The following is a 10,917-nucleotide window of genomic DNA, read 5'->3' as shown; positions in this document are numbered from 1 at the left end:
AGATCCTTCAGGAATTGCCACACTGTTTTCCACAATGGTTGAACTGGTTTACACTCCCCCGAACGGTGTGAAAGTGTTCCTATTTCTCCACATCCTCTCCAGCACCTGTTGTTTCCTAACTTTTTTCTCTGATGGCCAATGATGATGAGCATTTTTTCATGTGTCTGTTGGCTGCATAAATGTCTTGTTTTGAGAAGTGTCTGTTAATATCCTTTGCCCACTTTTTGATGGGGTTGTTTGATTTTTTCTTGTAAATTTGTTTAAGTTCTTTGTAGGTTCTGGATATTAGCCCTTTGTCAGATGGGTAGATTGTAAACATTTTCTCCCATTCTGTGGGTTGCCTGTTCACTCTAATGGTAGTTTCTTTTGCTGTGCAGAAGCTCTTTAGTTTAATTAGATCCCATTTGTCAATTTTGGCTTTTGTTGCCATTGCTTTTGGTGTTTAGTCATGAAGGCCTTGCCCATGCCTATGTCCTGAATGGTATTGCCTAGATTTTCTTCTAGGGTTTTTATGGTTTTAGGTCTAACATTTAAGTCTCTAATCCATCTTGAATTAATTTTTGTATAACGTGTAAGGAAGGGATCCAGTTTCAGCATTCTACATATGGCTAGCCAGTATTCCCAGCACCATTTACTCAATAGGGAATCCTTTCCCTGTTTCTTGTTTTTGTCAGGTTTGTCAAACATCAGATGGCTGTAGATGTGTGGTATTATTTCTGAGGGCTCTGTTCTGTTCCATTGGTCTATATCTCTATTTTGGTACCAGTACCATGCTGTTTTGGTTACTGTAGGCTTGTAGTATAGTTTGAAGTCAGGTGGCATGATGCCTCCAGCTTTGTTCTTTTGGCTTAGGATTGTGTTGGCAATGCCAGCTCTTTTTTGGTTGCATATGAATGTTAAAGTAGCTTTTTCCAATTCTGTGAAGAAAGTCATTGGTAGCTTGATGGGGATGGCATAGAATCTACAAATTACCTTGGGCAGTATGGTCATTTTCACGATACTGGTTCTTCCTATCCATGAGCATGGAATGTTCTTCCACTTGTTTGTGTCCTCTTTTATTTCATTAAGCAGTGGTTTGTAGTTCTCCTTGAAGAGGTCCTTCATATCCCTTGTAAGTTGGATCCCTAGGTATTATATTCCCTTTGAAGCAATTGTCAATGGGAGTTCACTCATGAGTTGGCTGTCTGTCTGTTATTGGTGTATAGGAATGCTTGTGATTTTTGCACATTGATTATGTATCCTGAGACTTTGCTGAAGTTGCTTATCAGCTTAAGGAGATTTTGGGCTGAGACGATGGGGCTTCTAAATATACAATCATGTCATCTGCAAACAGGGACAATTTGACTTCTTCTTTTCCTAATTGAATACCCTTTATTTCTTTCTCCTGCCTGATTGCCCTGGCCAAAACTTCCAACACTATGTTGAATAGGAGTGGTGAGAGAGGGCATCCCTGTCTTGTGCCAGTTTTCAAAGGGAATGCTTCCCGTTGTTGCCCATTCAGTATGATATTGGCTGTGGGTTTGCCATAAATAGCTGTTATTATTTTGAGATACATCCCATCAATACCTAGTTTTTGAGAGTTTTTAGCATGAAGGCTGTTGAATTTTGTCAAAGGTCATTTCTGCATCTATTAAGATATTCATGTGGTTTCTGTCTTTCGTTGTGTTTATATGATGGATTACATTTATAGATTTGCATATGTTCAACCATCCTTGCATCCCAGGGATGAAGCCAACTTGATCGTGGTGGATAATCTTTTTGATGTGCTGCTGGATTCGGTTTGCCAGTATTTTATTGAGGATTTTTGCCTTGATGTTCATCAGGGATATTGGTCTAAAATTCTCTTTTTTTGTTGTGTCTCTGCCAGGCTTTGGTGTCAGGGTGATGCTGGCCTCATCAAATGAGTTAGGGAGGATTCCTTCTTTTTCTGTTAATGGGAGTAGTTACAGGAGGAATGGTACCAGCTCCTCTTTGTACCTCTGGTAGAATTCGACTGTGAATTCATCTGGTCTGGGAATTTTTTTGGTTGGTAGGCTATTAATTATTGCCTCAGTTTCAGAGCTTGTTATTAATCTATTCAGGGATTCAACTTCTTCCTGGTTTAGTCTTGGGAGGGTGTATGTGTCCAGGAATTTATCCATTTCTTCTAGATTTTCTACTTTATTTGCATAGAGGTGTTTATAGTATTCTATGATGGTAGTTTGTATTTCTGTGGGATCAGTGGTGATATCCCCTTTATCATTTTTTATTGCATCTATTTGAATCTTCTCTTCTTTATTAGTCTTGCTAGCGGTCTATCAATTTGTTGATCTTTTCAAAACACCAAGTCCTGGAGTTATTGATTTTTTTGAAGGGTTTTTTGTGTCTCTATCTCCTTCAGTTCTGCTCTGATCTTAGTTATTTCTTGACTTCTACTAGCTTTTGAATGTGTTTGCCCTTGCTTCTCTAGTTCTTTTAATTGTGATGTTAGGGTGTCGATTTTAGATCTTTCCTGCTTTCTCTTGTGGGCATTTGGTGCTATAAATTTCCCTCTACACACTGCTTTAAATGTGTCCCAGAGATTCTGGTATGTTGTGTCTTTGTTCTCATTGGTTTCAAAGAATATCTTTATTTCTGCCCTCATTTCGTTATGTACCCAGTAGTCATTAAGGAGCAGGTTGTTCAGTTTCCATGTAGTTAAGCGGTTTTGATTGAGTTTCTTAGTCCTGAGTTCTAGTTTGATTGCACTATGGCCTGAGAGACAGTTTGCTATAATTTCTTTTACATTTGCTGAGGAGTGCTTTACTTCCAACTATGTGGTCAATTTTGGCATAAGTGCGATGTGGTGCTGAGAAGAATGTATATTCTGTTGGTTTGGGGTGGAGAGTTCTGTAAATGTCTATTAGGTCCGCTTGGTGCAGAGCTGAGTTCATTTCCTGGATGCCCTTGTTAACTTTCTGTCTCTTTGATCTGTCTGATATTGACAGTGGGGTGTTAAAGTCTCCCATTATTATTGTATGGGAGTCTAAGTCTCTTTGTAGGTCTCTAAGAGTTTGCTTTATGAATCTGTGTGCTCCTGTATTGGTTGCATATATATTTAGGATAGTTAGCTCTTCTTGTTGAATTGATCCCTTTACCATTAAGTAATGGCCTTCTTTGTCTCTTTTGATCTTTGTTGGTTTAAAGTCTGTTTCATCAGAGACTAGGATGGCAACCCCTGCTTTTTTGTGTTTTCCATTTGCTTAGTAGATATTCCTCCATCCCTTTATTTTTAGCCTGTGTGTATCTCTGCATGTGAGATTGGTCTCCTGAAAATAGCACACTGATGGGTGTTGACTATCGAATTTGCCAGTCTGTGTCTTTTAACTGGAGCATTTAGCCCATTTACATTTAAAGTTGGTATTTTTATGTGTGAATTTGATCCTGTTATTACGATGTTAGCTGGTTATTTTGCTCATTAGTTGATGCAGTTTCTTCCTACATCAATGGTCTTTACAATTTGGCATGTTTTTGCAGTAGCTGGTACCAGTTGTTCCTTTCCATGTTTTGTGCTTTCTTCAGGAGCTCTTGTAAGGCAGGTCTGGTGGTGATAAAATCTCTCGGCATTTGCTTGTTGGTAAAGGATTTTATTTATCCTTCACTTATGAAGCTTAGTTTGGGTGGATATGGAATTCTGAGTTGAAAAATCTTTTCTTTTAGAATGTTGAATATTGGCACCCACTCTCTTCTGGCTTGTAGAGTTTCTGCCAAGAGATCTGTTGTTAGTCTGATGGGCTTCCCTTTGTGGGTAACCCGACCTTTCTGTCTGGCTGCCCTTAACATTTTTTCCTTCATTTCAGCTTTGGTGAATCTGACAATTATGTGTCTTGGAGTTGCTCTTCTCATGGAGTATCTTTGTGGTGTTTTCTGTATTTCCTGAATTTGATTGTTGGCCTGCCTCGCTAGGTTGGAGAATTTCTCCTGGATGAGTGAGGCTCTGTGGGCATGGGACCCTCTGAGCCAGGTGCAGGATATAATCTCCTGGTATGCTATTTGCTAAGACCATTGGAAAAGCACAGAATTAAGGTGGGTGTGTCCTGATGTACCAGATACCATCTGTCACGGCTTCCCTTGGCTAGGAAAGGGAATTCCCCGACCCCCTGTACTTCCCAGGTGAGGCGATGCCCCGTCCTGCTCCGTGGGCTGCACCCACTGTCCAACAAGCACCAGTGAGATGAACCCGGTACCTCAGCTGGAAACGCAGAGATCACCTGTCTTCTGTGTCACTCACGCTGGGAGCTGTTGACTGGCGCTGTTCCTATTCGACCATCTTGGAACCTCCCCCCTCAGGTATTTCTTTATAACAGTGTGAGAATCAACTAATTCAGAAAATTGGCACCAGAAGTTGGGTATTGCTATAAAGGTAGCTGAAAATGTGGAAATGGTTTTGGAACTGGGTAACAGGTAGAGGTTGGAGGACTTTGGAGAGTTTAGAAGACAAGAAAATGAGGGAAAATTTGGAACTTCCTAGAGATTTGTTAAGTTGTTATGACCAAAATGCTGATAGTGATATGGACAATAGAGTCCAGGCTGATGAGGTCTCAGATGGAGATGAGGAACTTATTGGGACCTACAGGAAAGGTCACTTTTGTTATGCATTGGCAAAGGACTTGGAGGCATTGTGCCCCCTCCCTAGGGATCTGTGGAACGTTGAACCTGAGAGTGATGATTAAGGGTATCTGATGAAAGAAATTTCAAAGCTTATAGCTTTGAGAACTTACCTTGGGTCTCAGATGAGACTCTGGAATTTTGAGTTGATGCTGGAACAACCTAAAATAATTTGGGACAATTGGGAGATTATTGTGTTTTGCAATGTGAGAAGAATATGAGCTTTGGCTGGCTAGTGACAGAATGCAATGATATAAGTATTTATCCCTTGATACCTCATGTTAAAATCTGACGCCCACTGTGGGATGTGGGGCCTAATGGGTGCCGTTTGGGTCATGGGGACCAATTTTTTATGAACAGAGAGATACTGCCCTGTCTCTGGAGTGAATGAATTTTTGCTCTATTGTTTTCCAAGAGAACTAGTTGTTAAAAAGAGCCTGGCAACTTCCTACTCTCTCTGTTCCTCTGTTACCATGTGATCTCTGCACATACCAGCTCCCCTTTGCCTTCTGCCATGAGTAGAAGCAGCCTGAGGCCCTCACTAAATGCTCAAACATTTCCAGACATCAGAATCCTGAGCCACATGAACTTTGTTTATATAAATTAGTCTCAGATATTTCTTTATAGCAATACAATATGAAATAAGACAACGTTCTCACCACAGGTATGTGTCTCTGGCAGGCAGCCCCCATTCTCAAGGTAACTAGGATCTGCTCAGCCAAGAGCCCTCTCATCAGTATTCTAAAGACACTCTTATCACTCAAGAGTCTAAGGTTTTTAGGAGAAACCAGGGACAAAGACTACATGTTTTTCTTTGACCACATATCTTTTATAGGAAAAGGATTATAACAATAAAGATGTATTGACATATTATCAGAGTTTCATTCAGTCATTTATAACTAGGTCAGTTTATCATCCTCTTGTATGAATATGTCTCCCAAAATGAAGTCTTTCAGCTTTGCAGACACCACTCAATCTTACCGGGTTCCAAAAACAAGAATGGTCTCAGGGACATACGGCTTCACCCTTTTAGGCATCCAGTATAATTGAACTAAGAGACAGTATCTTCTCTTGCTCACACTACTTTTGAGGAGTTAAGCTAACATTGAATTTTTCTGATTACATAACCCTTTGATTTATTCACTTACCCTCAGCCACTATTCCTCTTTCTCTCCCTTTATATCCGTCTTTTCCAGTTTGGGAAGTGACATTAGGTTTGGCTGCTGTGCTGGTCTAGACTGCAGGCAGCAATAGTATTCTAGCATGTCTTCCCTCAGTCTACTCTTGATCATAGAGGGTAGGTTACATAGGGAAGGAACTAGTTGGGACTATTGGACCACCAGGCTACATAGCTCTACTTACTGTTAATCCTGACTTTGCCAGATGAAATGAAGGCATAGCATAATCCTTGAGTTGCTTGGAGATTCTTATATACAGGTGTAAAAATATAGTTATGGTTTTTGGCTTAGGGATAATTCCTGTTTCTGGCACTTTTATTTACATCCCTATTCCTAGTACCATGGCATCACATATGAAAAAAGAAATTTTAGGTGAAGTGTAGTCATTACTCGAGCATCTTCTCCCATTAGGAAGAATGTATGTATAGTCATAACAGCATCATCCTGATCCATCAGGACAAAGAGAGGAAGCTACCTACTGGAGTCACACTTGCAGCCCCACCCATGTTGACAGTGAGCACATTCATGGAGATATAAAAGCCAGTCCTTCATGTTTATATTGCCCAACAATTATATTGGCAGTTTTTAGATAATCAATGTTTCAATTGACCATTTCAATTTTCTATCAAAGTTTTCTCCTGAGGAGGGCATCTCCCTGTGCATTGTTGGCTGTTTGAGGCTGTAAGTGTGTTTTCTTGTGTAAAGAAATGCGATATGGCAGTCCAAATTGGTGCAATCTCTTCTTTTCTTGTTCTTTTACAGCCCTTCAAGAATTGACATCTTCCCCTGGTTGAGCATAGCCCAATCCTGAGTCAGTGACTTTCCTGTCAAGATTCACTGGCAGTTCCTTTGGGGTTGCTGGCACCAGTCTGGCTTGCCAGCTATACATGATCAAAGCCTTCCCACTAGAGAATCTGTCACCGAGCCATCTGCTGCCTCTGTCTGTTTTCTTGATCAACAGTCAAAACAGAGATTATGAGAAATGAGATAAATTACCAAAATTGTGAACAAAAGAGAGATTATCACTAATGACCCTTAGGAAGTTAAAAAGCATTATAAGTGAATAGTCTGAAAAATCTGGAGCCAACAAGTTAGACCATTTAGATAGAATGGACAGATTCATCAAAGATAGAAATTGCCAAAACTGGCTGAGTGCGGTGGCTCACGCCTGTAATCCCAGCACTTTGGGAGGCCGAGGCAGGTGGATCACGAGGTCAGAAGATTGAGACCAACCTGGCTAACATGGTGACACCCCTGTCTCTGCTAAAAATACAAAAAAAAACTAGCTGGACCTGGTGGCGGGCACCTGTAGTCCCAGCTACTTGGGAGGCTGAGTCAGGAGAATGGCTGCGCCCAGGAGGCAGAGCTTGCAGTGAGCTGAGATCATGCCACTGCACTCCAGCCTGGGTGACAGAGTGAGACCCTGTCTCAAAAATATAATAATAATAAAATAAAAAATAAAATAAAAAGAAATTGCCAAAACTGTGTCAAAAACAAAGACAAAATCTGAATAGAACTGTACACTAAGTCAGTAATTTAAAAACCTTCTCACAAGGAAATGCCAAAACCCAAATATCTTCACTGGTGAATTCTATCAAATATTTCAAAAGCTCTGTCAGACAAGAAGAGAGGAGGGAAGATAAATCCAGTGCATTTACAGAACTGGCATTACCCTCATATCAAAGTCAGAGCAAGACTCACAAGAAAAGAATACCAGAGACCAGTATCAGCAATAAACACAAATGAAAATGTCCTCAACAAACATTGGCAGACAATAAAATGCCACATAAAAAAGGATTATACTCCATGACCAATGAGATTCATCCCAGGAAAATAAGGTTGGATTAATATTTGAAATCAATGAATGGAAAGCACTGTATTAATGAAGTAAAAGACATAATTATCCCAAAAGATGCAGAAGAAACAGTTGACAGGTATGTTAACACCACTCATGTTCATAAGATTCAACAAAACAGGAATGGAGGGGACCTTCCTCACTCTGATAAAGGGCATCTATAAAACACCCACAGCTAAAATCATTCTTAATGAAGAAAGACTGAATGCTTTTCTCCTAAGATGGGGATCAATGCAAGGATGTCCAGTCTTCCACTTAACATTGTACTTCCACTTCCACTTAACGTTGTACTGGAGATAGTAGCCAGTGCGCTAAGGCAGAAAATTAAAAACTAAAGGCATCCAGAAAAAATGGAAAACATAAAACTCTATTCACAGATAACATGACCTTGTCTGTAGAATTCATAAGCAGATAAAAGCCTGCTAGCACTAAGAAATGAATCCAGAAGGGCCCATAGTATATAAAATCAATATAAAAATTAATTATTAATATATTTATCTATACAAGCAATGAAAATCTCAACTTTCCTATCCCAGTAGTTTCAAAAAGTGTGAAATAGGAATAAATTTAGGAAGAGAGCAGTGTTTGTTCACTAAAAATAAAAAACATTACTAAGAGAAATTAAAGGTCTAAATAAATGGAGAGGTGCGAGTTGGAATGCTCCATAATATTGTTAAGATGGCAATTCTCCCCTAATAGATCTATAGGTTCAACATAATTGCTGTCAAAATCCCAGCAGGCATTTTATAGAAAATTGAGAAAATAAGCCTAAAAATGTATATCAAAATGCAGAGGATGCAGAAGAGCCAACACAAATTTGAAAAAAAAACCCAAAAAACGGAATGTCATGTAAAACTATAAAAATCCAGACAGTATGAAACTGAGAGACATAGAGATCAATGAACAGAAATGAACAGAAGTGAAAATCTAGAAAGACATTCTTACATTTTTTTTTTGTCAATCGATTTTCAATGAAGTTGCATAGGTAATGCAATGTGACACTTAACACCACATAAAATATCAGCTCCAACAAATTAGAGACCTATAGAGCTAAAATTTATGAGTTAAAACTATAAAATTTCTAAACGAAAATATAGAAGGAAATTTTTGTGACTTTGGGTAGTTAGGCAAAAGATTCTTAGATAAAAATACCAAAAGCATGATCTACAAGTGAAAGAGAGAGAGAGAGAGAGAGAGAGAGAGAGATTGGGCTTAGTTAGAATTTAAAACTTGAGTGCTCCAAAAGACATCATTGAGAAAATGAGACGACAAGCCATAGACTGGGAGTAAGTATTTCACAATTTATCACAAATTACATTTGTGATGAAGAACATGTATCCAGAATATGTGACAAGTTCTTAAACTTAATGTAAGAAGAGAAGCAACTCAACTGAAAGTGAGCAAAACATATAAATATGCTCAACTGACTTACAAAAGAACAAAAGCAATTCAATGAGGGAAGGAGAGCTTGCCCAACAAATGGTGCTGAGCAACTGGACAGCTGAGCCCAAATCTCACACTTTATACAAAAAATAACTCAAAATGAATCACAAGCTTTAATGCAAGACACAGAGTTAAAATGGCAAACATTGAGCCAGGCATGGTGTCACAGACCTGTACTCTCAGCTACTCGGGACGCTGAGGTGGAAGGATCCCTTAAGCCCAGGAGTTCAAGGACAGCCTAGGCCAAATTTTTTTTTCTAAAATAAATAATAAATAAATTAAAAATTTCAAATTACAACCTTTGAAGAAAAAGTCATGAGAACTAAGACTGGACAAAGAGTTCTTAGACATAACACCAAAAGTATGATCCATAAAAGAAAAAGTTAACAAATTGGATCTTATCAACATTAAAAACTGTTGCTCTGTGAGGGACCTGTGAAGAACTAAAAAGACAAGCTACAGAACGAGAGAAGATATTTACAGACAACATACTCTGTAAAGACTGCATTCAGAATATATGAAGAAATGTAAAAACAACAGTAAAAAATGAAATCCAATTACAAAATAGGCAATGAGCAAGACATGAACAGACATTTCTCTGAAGAGGATAAACACTGGGCTAACAAGCAAATGAAAAGACACTCAACATGATTATCCAGTAGGAAAAATACAAATTAAAACCACAATCATGAGAATGGCTGAAATACAAAATAAAGGTAACAACAGATGCTGGCAAGGATGCAGAGAAACTAGGTCACTCTTATATTGCCAGTAGGAATGGATTTTAAAATGGTACAGTCACTCTGGAAATGGGTATTGCAATTTTTTTCAAACTTAACATGCAATTTACCATATGACTAGCAATTGACCTCCTAGGCACTTATTTCAAACAAGGGAAAACTTTACGTTCACAAAACACCTGTACACAAATACTCTTGTAACTTTATCCATAACACCTTCAAACTGGAAATAATGAAATTGTCTTTCAGTGGGTGGAGGAGATCTGCTGGTTGAACTCATAACTAAGTCTACACAAGTGCCCTTCCTCAAGGCTACCATCCTGCTTCTCTCTACGATAAGTGTTTTATGCATATTTCCCACTTTCTCACAAATAATATTAAAGACATGTACTGAGGGATCAAAATCTAATAAACATAAATTTTTACTGCTCCATCAAAGATAATCTGAAGTGGGACTGTGCTTTGGTGATACTGCCTGGTTCTGCTAAGGTGCTGGGTGTGTTACCCACCGTGGCATTTGCAGCATTAATGGAAAAGTTGACATAATGAAACAGGCAGATGGCATCTTGGTATTTCTATGAAAGCAGGTTTCCCTTCAGGACTCTCTGAAGGCAGCTCGGGGCGGGCACACTTTCAAAATGGCAAAGATCAATTATGGTTCCTAGTGGGACGCAACCCCTAACCTATTCTGACTCAGCACTCTCTCTCTCTCTCTGTTTTCCCTCATTCCTCCAACTTATAATTGTATAAATTTTCAAATGTGCAAAGAATCTGAAAGAATAGTGCAGTAAAATTCAAGTTACCACTCTGCCGTATTTGCTTAATATCTCTTTATATACATGAAAGCACCATGTGGAATGATGGACAACGGAGACCCAGAAGGGTAAGGGTGGTTGGCAGTGGGTGTATGATGAGAAGGGTTTCTTGGTGGATACAACGTGCCCAACTCCAGTGACGGATGCACTGAAGGCCCTGACTTTACCACAACTCAATATAGCAATGTAGCGAAATTGTGCTGGTGCCCCCTGAATGTATATGAATTTACAAAATAAACAATAAAATAACATATCTCTTT

General features: G+C 39.0%; 1 long non-coding RNA gene across 1 annotated transcript in view; it reads right to left on the bottom strand.

The window, feature by feature from the left end:
• LOC712069 (uncharacterized) overlaps positions 1–10,917 on the bottom strand; it is a 241,669-nt gene that overhangs the window by 121,927 nt on the left and 108,825 nt on the right. Inside the window, exon 10 of the long non-coding RNA XR_013416724.1 lies at positions 6,643–9,359. This is a non-coding gene — a long non-coding RNA (uncharacterized LOC712069). The remainder of the gene's footprint in view (positions 1–6,642; positions 9,360–10,917) is intronic.

Source organism: Macaca mulatta, chromosome 4, assembly GCF_049350105.2.
Source record: "Macaca mulatta isolate MMU2019108-1 chromosome 4, T2T-MMU8v2.0, whole genome shotgun sequence".
Taxonomy (NCBI): Eukaryota; Metazoa; Chordata; class Mammalia; order Primates; family Cercopithecidae; genus Macaca; species Macaca mulatta.
Note: the sequence above shows the minus strand (reverse complement) of the source record. Positions and strands in the feature narration are given on the sequence as shown.